This window comes from Belonocnema kinseyi, chromosome 7 (genome assembly GCF_010883055.1).
Source record: "Belonocnema kinseyi isolate 2016_QV_RU_SX_M_011 chromosome 7, B_treatae_v1, whole genome shotgun sequence".
NCBI classification, from domain to species: Eukaryota; Metazoa; Arthropoda; class Insecta; order Hymenoptera; family Cynipidae; genus Belonocnema; species Belonocnema kinseyi.
In genome coordinates this window covers 80,569,195-80,585,502 of record NC_046663.1, presented here as the reverse complement: position 1 = coordinate 80,585,502, position 16,308 = coordinate 80,569,195, and the positions used below count along the sequence as shown (strand labels likewise).

Genomic DNA, 16,308 nt, shown 5'->3' with positions numbered 1-16,308 from the left:
GGTGTACGGGCTGCAGGTTAAATACTGTTAAAATTTTCAAAATATTGAAATTTTTGGACATTTCGATCTTTGATATGTCCGATAAGTTATTTTGGTCAATCCAGAAAAGAAGTTTAAAAACACCTTTGCAGACAAAATGAAAAAAATGCACTAGTGAACAATTTGATAAAATAGTAGCACTAGCGTCATTTTTTCCCCAAAAAAGTAGCAAAATAGTTGCATCGTTAAAAAAAGTGTCAACAAGTGTCAATAGTGGCGTGAGTCCGCGGTCTAAAAATTAATTTGTTCGAATATTGGAGGCTATTTAAATACATCAAACTCAGTCTGGAATTTGATTAATTCCACACTGAAAATGACTTGATGGATCGTCAATTTCAAGAGACGAGCAATTAAGGTCTCTACACAGATTCTGTTTTTTTTTTTAGTTCTTTAAACACAATTGTTTATAAAAGAAAATATATTTTTTTAAATCTTTAACTTTTATGATTATAAATAGCAGACGCGTCTTGACAAATTTCATATCATTCTCGTAAGTGGAGAAAGATTGAGGGTGTATCTCAACTCTCAGGAGACTAAATATAGGTCAGAGCCGAAATCGAGTATATTTTTATTAGATTATGAGACCACATTTTCAAGTGTCCTTAAATTTTTTTAAAGCGTTTACCTACATGCCATTTTTACAATTTATTCAGATTAAGTTACATTTTTTTAGATTAATTTATTTTTATTCATCCGTAAACGTAACAAAATTCAAAAAATTGTTGTAGTTAAAGAATGGGTTTATAACAGATTTTAAAACTGCAAATGATTACTCTGAAAGAGTGGTAAAAATACATCAAACTAGTATCATTAGGGGTAGAAATTTTATACGGCTCATCCTACTTTGAGCACAAAAGTAATTGGTTTAATTACCAAAATTAGATTATTTTATTTATAATATTTCTTGACGGTAGTGTTTATTGGAAGAAATGGTATGAAAGAAGTTAATATAAAAAAAAAACTATTTTTTAAATAGGATTTTAAATTTGATTGAAATTTAATTTAAATTTCCTAAATTTCAAGTTAATTTTAGTATTAAATTGTTATTGCTATTTAATTTCATATTCGTTTAATTTTGTTTATTGTTCATGAGCTTGTGACGTACATTTTTAATATGAAATATTCGCTATTCAAATTGATGATCACTCGAAACGAAACATACACAACGTACCTGACAAATTTAAAACAATTCATTGGAAAAATTGTCATCGTATATGTGTTGACTAAAAACTGTAAAAAAATACAAACATCTATGAAAAAAGCACAAATAAATACAGAAACAGGTTTCATCTTCACAAAAACACGAAAAGACCTAATTGGGGAAATTAATTTTGTCGATCTTTACGAATTTTGAATCTTTGACCGTAAACTAATAATTTAAAAACATGGTGGTCACTGGGCCGAGAAACCCGGAAAATTACAAATATTTTTTGAACGGGAATTTTGCAACATCTCTGGAAAAAATCTCTTCAATAATTCAAAATATCACAAGGTATAAATGTAATTTTGAAGAAGTTTGATTTCAATTTTTTTGTTATAAAGTTGAATTGTTAACTTTTTCAATTATGAAATCACTTACTTTATAATGCTTCTTTCAAAAATATTTTAGTTTAACATTTTCCACTTTAGATTTTTATTTTTAAACGTGAGTGTTCAATTCAAAAAATTCTGTTCCCTTAAACTTAACCTTTGAAAGGTAGATTTTTAATTTGAAAAATGGTTTATTTTTTAAATGAATTTTTAAAACGTTGATGTTCAAATAAAAGTGGAAGAATTACTGATTTCAAAAGACTTGAAATAAATATAAATTAATTTAAAAAATGTTGAGTTTTAAACGAAAATTAAAAAGATTCAATTTTTTATGGTTCTAATTTAAAATTGCTTCAAAATGATATAATTGTCAACATTTAGAAATTGATTAATTCATTTTTCAATGTTAATAGTATTGATAATAATAGTGTGGATTTATGTTTTATAATAAAATATATTTCATCTATGCAATTTATAAAAGTTTAGAATTGAAATTTTGGTAGCAGAACGGCATTTTATTTAAAGTAGTTCAATTAAAACTTGTTAAGAGTTTCCTTTTCAACGACCGTGAACATTTTTTTGTGAACCGGAAAAGAAATCGGGAAGTGACCATACGTTTTTTCTTCCACTGTAATGGCCAGCATGTAAAAACTGAGAATCAGAATAAGATTGAAAATTTAAAAGAAAAAAATTCTTTGTCCCAAATGCCGTGTTTATAAATAACAAAACTTATTGACAAAAAAAGAAGAATAAAAAAAAGAACACAAGAAAGTTCTCTGAGTTTGACTTTAATGCTGGCGTTAGTAGAAAAATTTATTGCCTGTGCCATGTCTGCGTTAGTGAATTTGAAAGTTTTCCCAGCTTCTGATTGGTTGGTAATAAATTGACAAAACTCAATCCGACATACGATTTATCACTGAATTGCATAATTTAATAATAATTTTACTTAGAAAATAGTAATTTTTAATTTGAAATTATGATTACATATTTCCTGCTCTCTAAATATGAATGAGTAAAAATTCAACAAATGAAATCAATACTAAGGATTTCAATTAAAAAATCAGATTTTTTAAAATTCTTTGATTAAAATCGTAAGGTACATTCCAACAGTCTCACTGCGATTTTTTTAAGGAAACAGGGGAATAAATTATTTTAAATAAAATGAAAGTGGCTACTATATTTCATTAATTTAAATTAAAAACGCCCTAAATTCCTAAATTTTAGCTAAAAATATTGCATTTTCAACAAAAGATGTGAAATTTTAACTAAAATTACGAAGCTACAAAAAATGTATTTTCATCAAAATAGTTTGATTTTTAACCATAGAGGGCGAATATTTAAATCGAACAGAAAATATGATTATTCAACAAAATATTGACTATCAACCAAAGAGTTGAATAGAAAATATTAATATTAGACCAAAAATAGAAAATATTTAAAACTTAGGTTAAAAATGTAATTAAATCATTTTAAAAAGACGAATTTTCAGTAAGATAGGTAGATTATTCACCAAACAGTTCAACTTTCCATGAAAAAATACAATTTTTAATTAAAGAGATCTGTTAAAAAAAAAATTATGAACCAAAAAGGGAATAGTTAAATTGGCAGTTAAAAAAATATTTTCAATTACCAAAAATGCATTTTTAAACAAAGTGATACATTTTAAAAAGAAACGATCAATTTTATACCAAAAAGATGAATTTTCAAACAAAAAGATTAACTTTCAACCAAAAAAAAACGAATTTTCAACTAAAAAATTTAGTTTTCTACCAAAACGTTGCATTTTTAAGAAAAAGATTAATTTTTAACAAACAAAGATAATTGGCAACAAGAAAGATTTTTCAGTCACATAAGAAAAAAATTTTCAACCAAATTTTGCTCAGAAAATGAAGTTACTTTTGCACTGCAAAATTTTTAAATTCGAACTACACCCTCTTTCGGGCCAGTAGTTTTCTCATATTATCATTACTCAAATAATTATAAAGTTTCACTTTTCACAAAGACTGTAAGTGAATAAAACATTTCTTGCACTAAATTTGTTTATGTAGGGTCCTTTCCATCCAAAATCTTTAGGAAATATATAATTATGAACTCGGATAGTACACGTGTACATAGCAATAATTACTGACTGTATTCTAGCTACAGCAATTAGTAGAATTTTACTGGCAAGCAGTTACATTTTACTGATTTAAATTTAGAGAGTAGATCTTCTTATGAATTCCCGGAAAATTCCCGAATTTCCCAGACTTCAAGAATCAGTAGACACGCTGCGTAAAGTATTTTTATCTTTATAAAAATTATACTACATTCTCTGAAAAGAATATAACACTTGTATCGAAATATGAATACAAGTCTCAGGGGACACGATTTTCATCTTTGGAGGGTCCGAGACACTGACCCTGATATAAGTTACAACTTGAGGATGAGTCCTAGACACGTGGCTCTAAAGAATCGATTTCTTCTTAAAAAGGGAGGGTGTAAACTTCTCACGCTTGTGTCAGTTTCTGGCGTGTGAAATAAACTCTCCAAACTATTGAAAGTTCGACCCGGGAACCTGATGCGGGGTCCAGCAGCAACATAAATTTCTTCCCACTTTAGGTTCTGACTTCATGGTGACTATGAAATTTTCATCCCTGTCTCGATTCAGGAACTAGATTCAGCAGAAAAATCCAAAGAAGTTTCAGAATACGAGGATGAGGAGAACGAGAATTGATAATATCTAAATTCCAAACCTCGTAATAACAGTAAGACTGCAGAAAAACTTGGCTATTTTAGGAAAAGAAAGAAAAATATAATTAAAGAATGATAATTACAGAAGGGTGTAAATCAAAAAGTTCATCCACCTGGAATATTAAACTTGGATTTAGAGGAACAATATTTTTTATTACAGGTTTTTATTAAGTTTATTTTCCTCACAAAACCCCAGTTGAGTAAATGTCATCCGTTAACATGTCCCTGACTATACTTTTTTGAAATGTATATAGTTATATCTTTTAAAAGAAGGCTTAAGATGCAATTGTTAAATACACGTATTTTTCCGAATGAATTGCAGAATTACAAAATAAAACAATTTTCTCATTTCCTATTGTAGTTTCAGAGCTATAATCTACTTTTTAAACTTCCTCGAAGTTTTTTTATCATTCAGTATAAAAAATACAGGAATTACACTTGAACTTTATTTATTTCATAAAAATGACCAACATAAAAACCCGAAAAAGTTCACATAACAATACGGTGCCATGAAGTAACACAAGTTTATTATTAGAAGAAATGTATTTTGAAGGTAAGTTTATGAAAAAATATGAATATAAATATGAAATTTTAACTTGAAAAGCACTTGATTTTTAGGCTGTTCCAACGTAAAATATACTTCAAAATAATCAAATTTGTGTTGTTTTCATCCTTCAAGACAAACTATACTTTAATTGAGTGAAGTTAGATAAAAAAATAAAAATAATCGATATTCCCTTTATTATTTAATTTCCAAAATAATTTTAAATAACCTTAAAGTTACTTGTTTGATTAATTATATATTTTTTGAATCAGCAGAGAAATAAATCACAAGTAATCAATATGAAGGCTCTAAGCCTAAAGCATATCTAAGTATTACTAAGACATAACATTTTGTTTAATGACTCAAAATAAATATTTAGCATTAGATTTAAAAAAATCTAAATAAGGACCTAGGCCCTTATGTCGATTAGTATTTGTATATACTTAATGTGATTAATTTTATTATAATTTTAATATTAACTTTTTGACTTTTACTCATAAAACGATAAGATAAAGAAATTATATTTTAAAATCTAAGGCTTTCAAAGCTGAAGTCTCTTCCTGATTTTAAAAATCAAATTAAAATTTCAAACAATTAAAAATTTTAAATCTGCAATACTTGAACTTGTTTTCCACTTCAAGTTTAAGACTGACAATTCTAAACTGCTTTTAAACAAAATCGTTTACAATATAATTAATTATCCTAAAATTCGTAAACTTCACTCTTTAATAGGTTGGAGTAAAAATGCTGAAATTAATCAAATCTTTTGATCTGAGGGAAAAAAGGAGGGTTGGCATCCCTAAACAGTTTTTATTTAATTCGGATATCTTCTGTTCTCTTTTTTATTTGAAAATTTAAAAAAATCCTATTGGTTTAACAATTATTGATTTTTTTGTATAATGCTGAACAATGAAAAATTAGAAATAAAAAAAAGTACTTATTTTAAAATTTTTTGAAAATGTCCAAAAAATATTTTTGTATGGATTACGTCATATGTACACATTCGGGGCAAAGTCGAATATGTTAAACCTAAAATTTCTTTAACTTGAACCAAAGAAACATGTTGTGATTTTGCTTTTCAGAAGCATGTTTTTTTGTTTATTGCTCACTAGCAAAAATTGCACGTATAAAAAATAAGCCATAATTTTTGAACTAATAGTAAAATTTTTCTGGATTTTTCCAATAAAATAAAAGAAAACAGAAGATATTAACCGATTTCACTTCTTTCCGGATGTTAAATCACATATTTTTTCCCTTCAGCTCAAGCGATACGATTTACTTGAGCATTTTCACTACACTCTACTCGTTAAATTTAATTTTATTTCAGACGCAATCATTTTAATTTTAAAGTATCTATTTGTAAATCTCCGGCTTTTCTATTTTGAATCATTTAAAAATAAACGAAATACATAAAGCCACAAACAAACAAATGCCATATGAAGAATATAGATGTATTAAAGATGAAAACTTAAGTTGAAAAAAACTCTAGTCAGAGGAAATGGTTTCAATAATCTTGAACGATGATGATAAAATAAGATTTTTCTACAATAAAAGATAAATTTGCAAACTAAACTGACGAATTATCAACGAAAAAATTGAATTTTAAACCAAAGAAGATAAAATTTTAACAAAATAGTACAATTTTAAACAAAGTAATTATAATTTTTCAACCAAATAGTTTAAATTTTAATGAAATACTTACATTTTCAACCTACACAGATTAAACTTCTATCAAAAGCAGTTGCATTTTCAATCAAATAACTGAATGAAAAAGTATTAATTTTAATCAAACAATTGTACAGAAAACCAAATAGATGAACTTTGAAGCAGAAACAAGAATGTTTAACAAAATATTTCAGGCAGAAAAAACTATACGTATGAAAAATACGCGATAATTTTGGAACTAAGAGTACAATTTTTGTTTCAATTTTTAAGTATGAAAAGAAAAGATATTTACCGTTTTCAAAGTTTTTGTATGCTTTCCTTCGTATGTCCACAAACGTATTTTTTCCCGTCAGCTCAAACGATTGATTAATTCCAGCATTTCACTCCACCCTACTCCTTAAATCTTAATTTTCTTTCAAACACGATAATTTGTACTTTACAGTACCTATTTTTAAATCTCAGGCTTTTCTACTCTGAATCATTCAAAAGTAAATCAACTACCAAATTCCTAGACGTTTATATGAAGCTTTAAAACCTTTTGAAGATGAAATTGTTAAGTAGAAAAAATGTAGCCGCAAGGAAATGTTTTTAATATTGGTAGTCAAGCATAAATAAATACTTTAAAATACAAGTGGCAATGGAAAAAACACAATGCAACTAGGGTGAGAAAAACTAATAGAATGGATAGCAGGTGTTACTGAAAGTCAAATTGGATGAAACGACCAGGTGAAACGGGAGAGGGATTAACAGAATGTTACACGGCACAAATATATAAAACTGACGAAATAAATAGCGATTAGAGCATTGTTTATTTAACACGTGGAAATGAGTAGAGGTATTAGGAGTACTAGAGGTAGATCTTGTTGGTCCCAGTTGCATATGAAGAGGAATATTTTTTCAGCTTCTCTCTTTTCAAACGAAGAGTATCAAGCATAATGCAATCAAAAGTAAAAATTTTAATGTCAACTTTAGTCAGGGGCCATTCATAAATTTTGTAATAGTGGGGGGGGGGGGTAAGAAAATGTTATGATCTGTTGCATGGGGAGGGGGTCAATACTGTTATTAATATTTTCAGCAATTTATCCTTGTGGCAAATCCACGTATAAGAAACCGTAGTACATAACTAAGTTTTTCACCAATTTTGAAAACACTATCTGGTTACGCTAAAATATTTAAAAATTATACAAAAATTTCCAAGATTTCCAAATATTTTAAAGGATTTTGAAACATGAGAAGAAATGAGAAATTTCAAACGATTCTAAAGATTTGTAGGGATTTTCAAATATTTCAAGGTGCTCCCGAAGATTTTAGGATATTTTAAATGATTCCAATGAATTTCAATAGATCTCGAGAATTTGATGAGATTTCAACGGACTTAAAATATTATAAAGTATTTTTAAAGTATCCAAGAAATTTTTTAGAGCTTTAAGAAATTTCCAAGAATTTTAATGATTTTAAAGTATTTCCTACCATTCTGGAAGATTCGAAGGAAATTATAGGAGCTATAAGGGTTTAGGATTTTTGAAAAGATTCAAAGGGATTCTTAAGTGATATTGACGGATTTTATAGAAATTGAAAAGGTATTTTAATACATTTTTTCTCATAGAATTTCATAAAGCTTCTTGTATTTCAAGGAATTTCAAGGAATATCATCTAAAAAACTCCAAAGAATTATTACACCATTAAGCCATTTCCCTTTCGGGGTAGGCGTGACTCACTCGGCAGGGGAAAGGAGTAATGTGGGGAAGGGATAGAAAATGTTCACATTGATCCAGAATTCTCGTGTTATTTATGATAATAACACGTTCGTTCCGCAACACTGCTCCGACCCAGGTTGCTGGTCTATCTCTCTAGTAATCACCCCAAGTGAAGATCCTCACAAAGTCGTTATGTAAGGTTCCCCACTTGGGTCCATTAGTGGCCAAGGTCTTTTGTTTCAGGCGTCATTCACTCTACTGAAACTCTTTTTATGAACTATTTTCCACCATACTTTCCTGTCCTGGCATACTTCTCTAGCTTCTTTTATGTCCATGCATTTTTTCATGCAGGCTGCCATGTTTCTGTGACTTCTTATGTCTCTTCTAACTAGGGTTTCATTCACACATTCTAACCATTCTTTCCGTGGTCTACCTCTGAGCCCGCTGCCATTTACTTTACCTTGATACACTTGTTTCGTTAGTCGTTCATTTGACATTCTCTCAACATGCCCGAAGCATCCTAACCGACTTCTTTCCCATGTGTCTATTAGCGTCTCTTCTGCACCACATTCTTTCAGAGAATTTATTCACAAAAGTTTACAACTTGTAAAGATTTCCATATATTTAAAAAAAATTGCTAAGAATTTTTTGTTAAAACTTAGATTTTTAAAATAAAAATTCATCTCTTTGATCAAAAAAACATTCTTCATAAAAATTCATTTTTATAGACTCAAAATTTAACTATTCTGTTGATTTATATTCTTTAGTTCAAAATTTAACTGTTTTGTTGAAAAGTCGTTCTTTTGGATTTAAAAAGGATACTTTCATACATGAACTACGTTATATTGGTAAAAAATTCAACTATTTTGATAAAAATTTCATTATTTTGTTGAAAATTCAAGTATTTTTTAAAATCCTTTGTTGTCGTAAATTGTACTCACCATAGAACAACTAAATTACAAACGCGAAAAAACGCAAAATAAACGTGAATTTGTAACGTGGTTTATAGATGATGCCTAAGTAACTACACTAAATTGTATCTGTTAAGAAATGTGTTACGTAATAATTATTATTGCAAAATTGAATCTTCAAGAATTTGTGGGAAAAATATATAAATAAATATTTTTATAATTTATTTCATATAATAAAAATTGAATCACATTTTGTGAGTGTTTTTTGTTAATTAGTAACGAAGAGAATTCTGGAATAAAATTGATAGGAAGGAGAAATTTGAGTGAAAAGTTATTTTCATGTTAGAGTTTTCATAGCAGAGGGTCGATTTACTCCTAGAGGATCTGCATCGTCAAGGGGCGTTATGCGAGTCTCGAAGGAGAGGTCGAAGGTAACTTGATCGAGGCTTGGAAACGAGATACTCAACCTCCTAGTTCCGATATCTAGTCTATCTATAATCTATATTCTATGTCTACTGTCTATACTTGTGGATGACAAGATAACAGGGGGTTCCAAGGGGAATAGGACAAAATATTACAAATCGTTTCTCGCTGTTTTCTCTTTGAGATTTATCGACTTCAAAAAACAATTTAATTGATACCGAAAAAGAAGACAACACTCAATACAACTATAATTTTGAATGTTTGATAATAACCAATTAAGAAATCTTTGGTATTCATTGATAATAGATTTTAACTTCAAGGCGTGCTTCCGGAATATCTCAAAACGTTTCTCTTAATTTTTAATATAAAAAAATAACATGTGTAAACTGCTAGTGCTTCCAAAAAATTCTACTTCGATTCCTTATTACAGGCACAAATTCAAAAAATAGTTATTTCTAAATTTATTTCAACGAAAATAGCACAGTAAACCCCATGAATAAATTTTATCTTTTAAAAAGATAAACACGTTGCATCACGTTTATCTAACGAAAGATAAAATTTATCTGAAAAAAAGATAAAGTTTATCTGACGTAAATATTTTTTTGGCATAGGTTATATGTCAGACGGCTGCGTCTATTTTCACAGAAAAAATGTCCTTCATAAATTTAAAAATCCTCACGGTACTCAATTTTAAATATTCTCACTTTATTTCACTAATTTTAAACCCAAAAATCACTCACCTACACTTACTTAATCACTCAGCCGACTTTGCATAACGCGAGGATTTTTAAATTTATGAAGGACATTTTTTCTGTGAAAATAGACGCAGCCGTCTGACATATAACCTATATCAAAAAAATATTTACGTCAGATCAACTTTATCTTTTTACAGATAAATTTTATCTTTCGTTAGATAAACGTGATGCAAAGTTTTTATCTAATTGAAAGATAAAATTTATTCCTGGGGTTTACTGTGAAATGACTTTTATATCATTAAAGATGATTTTTTTTATTAAAAAGGACGAATTAAACCAGAATTTCTGTTAAAAAAATATGACCTTTTTAAAAAAGAGTTAAATATTCTACAAAAGAATTAAGTTTTTCACCAAATAGATGAAATTTTAAATAAATATTTGGATTTTCAACCTACAAAGATGAATTTTGATCCAAACGGTAAATTAAAAATAAAAAAAGCTGAACTCTAAAGAAAAAAACGAATTTTCAACAAAAAGATGCATTCTTGACGAAAAATTCAAAAAATTATATTTCAACAAAAAAAAAAGAATTTTTAACAAAATACTTCATTTTTCAATTAAAGAGCTGAATTTTCAACAAAATGATTTATAATTGAACAAAACAGTTGAAATTTTAACCACATACTTGAGATTTCGAGCTACAATTATGAATTCATAATAAAATGGTGAATTTTTTTTATCAAAAAAGGTTAAACTACAAACAAAAAAAGTTGCATTTTTAACCAAATAGTCATTGGATAAACATTCTTGGTTGACTTCGTAAACAGATTTACTTGTAGAAAAAGGGGCAAACATTTAATTTTTAAATTAAAATTGTTTAAATAATTAATATCTCTAGAAATTTGCACAGCAATATAGAAAAAAGTCACCGGATAGACATTCTTAGTCGACTCCGCAAACAAATTGACTTGTAGAAAACGGGCAAACTCTTGATTTTTTAATTAAAATTGTTTAAATAATTAATAATTCTTGTGAATTTACAAAGCAACATAGAAAAAGTCATCGGATAGACATTCTTAGTTGAATTCGAAAACAAATTGATTCGTAGCAAAAAGGCCAAAATTTAAATTTTTTAATTAAAATTGTTTAAATAATTAATAGTTCTCGTAAATTTGCAAACCAGTATAGAAAAGAGTCACCGGATAGACATTCTTACTCACTCCGTAAACAAATTTACTTGTAGAAAAACGGAAAACTCTGAACTTTTAAATTAAAATTGTTCAAATAATTAATAGTTCTTGTAAATGTACAAAATAGCATAGAAAATAAGTCATCGGATAGACATTCTTAGTTGAGTTCGAAAACAAATTGATTTGTAGGATAAAGGACCAAATTTTAATTTTTTAATTAAAATTGTTTAAACAATTAAAAGGTCTCGTAAATTTGCAAACCAATATAGAAAAGAGTCACCGGATATACATTCTTAGTCAACTCTGTAAACAAATTTACTTGTAGAAAAAAAGGGTAAACTCTCAATTTTTAAATTAAAATTGTTTAAATAATTAATAGTTCTTGTAAATTTACCAAGCAGCATAAAAAATAAGTCATCGGATAGACATTCTCAGTTCAGCTCGAAAACAAATTGATTCGTAGGATAAAGGCCAAACTTTAAATTTTTCAATTAAAATTGTATAAATAATTAATAGTGCTTGTAAATTTGCAAATCAATATAGAGAAAAGTCATCGCATAGACATTCTTAGTTAACTCCGTAAACAAATTTACTTGTATAAAAAAGCGCAAACTCTTAACTTTTTAATTAAAATTGTTCAAATAATTAATAGTTCTTGTAAATTTACAAAGCAACCTAGAAAAGATTCATCGGTTAGACATTCTTAGCTGAGTTCGAAAACAAATTGATTCGTAGGATAAAGGCAAAAATTAAAATTTTTAAATTAAAATTGTTTAAATAATTAATAGTTCTCGTAAATTTGCAAAGCAACATAGAAAAGAGTGAGTTGACTCCGTGAGCAAATTCACTCGTAGAAAAAGTCAAACTTTTAATATTTAAATTAAAATTGTTTAAATAATTAATAGTTCTCGTAAATTTACAACGCAATATAATAAATTAAACGTATTCTTTAAAGAAGCACCATTTATGAAAATTCTTCAAATAATTAAAATGATTGGAGATTAAATAAATGCTAAAAGCCATAAATGAGCTCCACTCGAATTCGGCACGATCGCTGGAACCAACTGCAACCAACTTTGATCTATAAGATAGTTGAACTTTTAACCAATTACTTGAATTTTCAAGCTACAATAATGAATTTTGATTTATTAATTGTTTTATTGAAAAAAGATTATACCTTAACCAAAAATATCTAAATTTTCAACCAAAGAGTCGATATTTTAATAAACAAAGATTAAATTTGAATTTATAAATATTTCAAGGCATTTACGAAGATCTTAAATGTTTTTGGCTATTTTAAATGATTCCAATAAATTTCAGTAGAATAGAATAGTGTTTTATAAATGAAGTCCTCGCCTTCTTGAAACTTGGGATGAGTAGTCAAATATTTTAGTAGGCTTGGCTTGTCGTCCAGAATTTTCGGGAGAAAATTTTTTCCTTTTCCAACTCCGCCAAATTTTTCAGGATTACTAGAAATAGCCTATATTTAGAGATTCTAAGAAAATTTCAAGGGCATTAAAAACTGTCAAGAGATTTAAAAGATTTCGAAGAATTTAAATAAATTTACAGAAATTTTCAAGAGTTTTAAAAATGGTAAGGTATTTACCAAAATTTCATGCTAAATAGTTTAATTTTAAAGCCACGAAGACAAATTTCAACGTAAATGATGAATGTTCACTCGACAAAAATAAAAATTTCGGATAAAAAATTGATTTTAAAAAAATAAAAAAAACTAATTTTCAATTCAAGAGATAAATTCGAGAATTAATTTTCAAGGAAAATTATGAATCTTGAAAAAAAAGTTAATTTTTAACAATATTCTTCAACCTACGAATAAATAGTTCAATTTTTCACGAGTAATGTAAAAGTATATATTTCAATAAAAAAAAAAGATTGTAATTTTAAATAAAAAACAGTTGAGCATAAAAAATACGAATTTTCAACAAAGCAGTTGAATCATAAACCTAAAAAGATCAATTTTCAACCTAACAATTGCATTTTTATCGAAAAAGATGAAATTTCTAGAACGCATACATCCATTAATATTCATAGGACCCCATCTTCATCTGGTTAAACGTTTTAATGCTTATAATAAGTTGAACTAATTCAAATAAAGATTCGAATAAACTCGGATACAAATGTAAAAAAGTTAAATAAAACAAGGAGACTTGAATTCTAAAATAACAGAAAATATATAATAATGGGGGAGCCCTGGGCGAGACGAGTTTCCAGTGAAATATTTGCAATTTATATTAGTTTATTTTAATTTTTAAATTCATGTCTCATCACGCCTTATGCCCTGGGGGGGGGGGGCACTTATTTGGACGAGTGAGACACGTTAACTATTTACTATTATTTGTTAACAGAATATTTATATTTTTATATATCTTTATATATTTGTTAATAATAATAATAATAATAATTCAACATATTGTTGAAAATAATTTACAAACTGCTTTGATCAAATTCACAACCAACAAAAAATAACAATAATTTGGAACTGCATAAAAATCGGAATTTTTTCTGCGAAATTTAAAGAAATAATTTGAAATATACATTTTTAAAGCTTTCTTTAACTTTTCAGTGACAATACAAATGAAAATCCTATCTTGAATATGCTGAAAATAATAATTCCAAACATAAAATTTATAAATAAAACCAATCGCAGCTGATCCGACACTGAAATTTTGTTATAAAACAGATTTTACAGTAGCAGCCATAGAATCGTCTGACCACGAATGGCAATTGTTCTTTTGTAGTTCTCGACATTTCAACTCTGCTTCAAAACTTTGCATATTCTTTAAACTTGCACTAAAAGACTAAAATCTGGCGAACAAAAACATTTCAGCCAGTTCCATAAAGATGTTATGACAAGTTGGACAAGAGAGTCTCATCTCGCCCCATAAGGCAAACTCATTTCCTAAGATTGAAATATTATCTGTTATTTTGAATAATTTCTTTTAGTTTTAAAATATCATAAAGTAACAGGAAATCAGGATTCAGGTGTTGAAATTCCAATCTCTTTTATTCTTACCTTATTTACTTTATTTAATTTTTGTTTTGTTTTCGAGATATTGAATATCATTATTTCTGTTATTTCTGAAAAGAAGAGCAACAAAAACCATATGTTTTCAGAGAAAATGCAGTATGCTCATCTCGCCTCGGTGGTAGGAGAGGGTCACACCTAAAACTACGGTCGATAGCAGGGGGATCGGGGAGTCACTAGAAGTTATATTATGAACTTAGATAACATTTAGTTTGGATAAAAATGTTCAAATGTACAGTTTGTGTGAACATTTTATTATTTTGTTGAAATTGTAAATATTTTATTGAAAAGTCACATTTTTTGTAACAAAATTCAAATATTTGATTGAAACCGAAATTAGTTTGTTAAAAATAAATTGTTTGTTAATTCGTTTTGCTTAAACTATTCCATTTTTAGAAGATTATTCTTCTTGGTTAAAAAATAATGTTTAAGGTTAACTTGGAAATTCTTTTTTTGTTGCAAAGATTCATAATCTTATTTAAAAATTCATCTCTTTCGTTGAACATGTAAGTGTTTTATTGACATTTTTGTTTGTTTGATACTAAGAATTAATTTTTAAAGCTGAAAACGTATCTATTCCGTTTATTGTTCGAACATGTTATTTTCATTCAACAAATTAATCTTTTTTTAGTTGAGGTTACAACTATTCTGTTGAAAATATGTATTTTTTGGTTGAAAATCAACTAATTGGTTTAAAGATCAACTATTTTTTAAAAAATTGCATAACTGAGGCATCATTTTAGTTGAAAATTGATCAGTTTAGCAGCAAAAAATATATATATTGAAAATATATATTTTTGGTTCTAAATTTGGCTGTTTGGTTAATTTTTCCAAATTAATTGTTTAAACTGAATATGTTGAATATTTTCCGTAAAAAAATTCTTCTTTAGCTGAAAATTCAACTGTTTAATTTCAAATTAATCTTCCTTGATTGGAAATCCTTCCATATGTTTGAGGATTCAACTATTTTGTTAAAAATTTATATTTCGGAAGAAACTTTACAATTTATTGTAGAAAAGTAATCTTTCTGGGATGAAAATGAGATTTTTTGTCGAGGATTCAACTTTTTGAGTTGAAAATTCAAGTGTCTTCGAAAATTTGCGTCTTTTGGCTTGAAAATTCATCTGTTTTTGGTTGATTTTTTGTCTTTTTTGTTCGAAAGTTTTAACCATTTGGGGTTACAAATGCACCTTTGTAAGTTGAAAATTCAACTATTTTGATAAAGCCTTTTTTTCGTAGAAGATTCATCTGTTTTGTTACATTTTCGTCCTTGCGGATTGATAATTCATTTATTATAATAGAAAAGTCACCTTTCTCGGTTGAGAGTGAACTTTGGTTATGCTTGAATGATCAACTATTTGGTTGCAATGCAATTTTTTTGGTTAAAAATTAATTTTTGGATAAAAAATCAACTTTTTTCAAAATTCAATATATCTCGACTTTTTTCAATATTGAAATCAATATGCAGTAATGATATTATTTTAATCAAAACAATGTACGCCCCTATTAATCCTCTATTTTCGTGAAAGATTTTTCCTATTTTAAAAAAGAATTTTGGGCAACGCTTCTTTTCAGGGGGCGGGGTCAAACATAGCACACAATTGGTAACGTAGTTTATGGAAGTCCCAAAAAGAGATATTTGATGAAAGAATATACCGATGAAAAATGTGTTGTTTTGAGACGAGCGCTTGCAGTTATATGTTGCAGCAGCTGAGAGAGTGAAAGTGATCAGAATGTGGAGTAGCAAAGTGGTGACTGAGGGAAAAATATTTTTTCTACTGCAAGCGTCTCAACTAATTTTCTGTCTTGGAGATTTGCGAGTCAAAGATATTTTCGTC

At 27.7% G+C, this 16,308-nt stretch overlaps 1 protein-coding gene across 1 annotated transcript in view; it reads right to left on the bottom strand.

Annotated features, from left to right (window-relative positions):
- The window catches only part of LOC117176117 (E3 ubiquitin-protein ligase MYCBP2), a 608,404-nt gene that overhangs the window by 118,710 nt on the left and 473,386 nt on the right, over window positions 1-16,308 (bottom strand). The window lies entirely within an intron of this gene.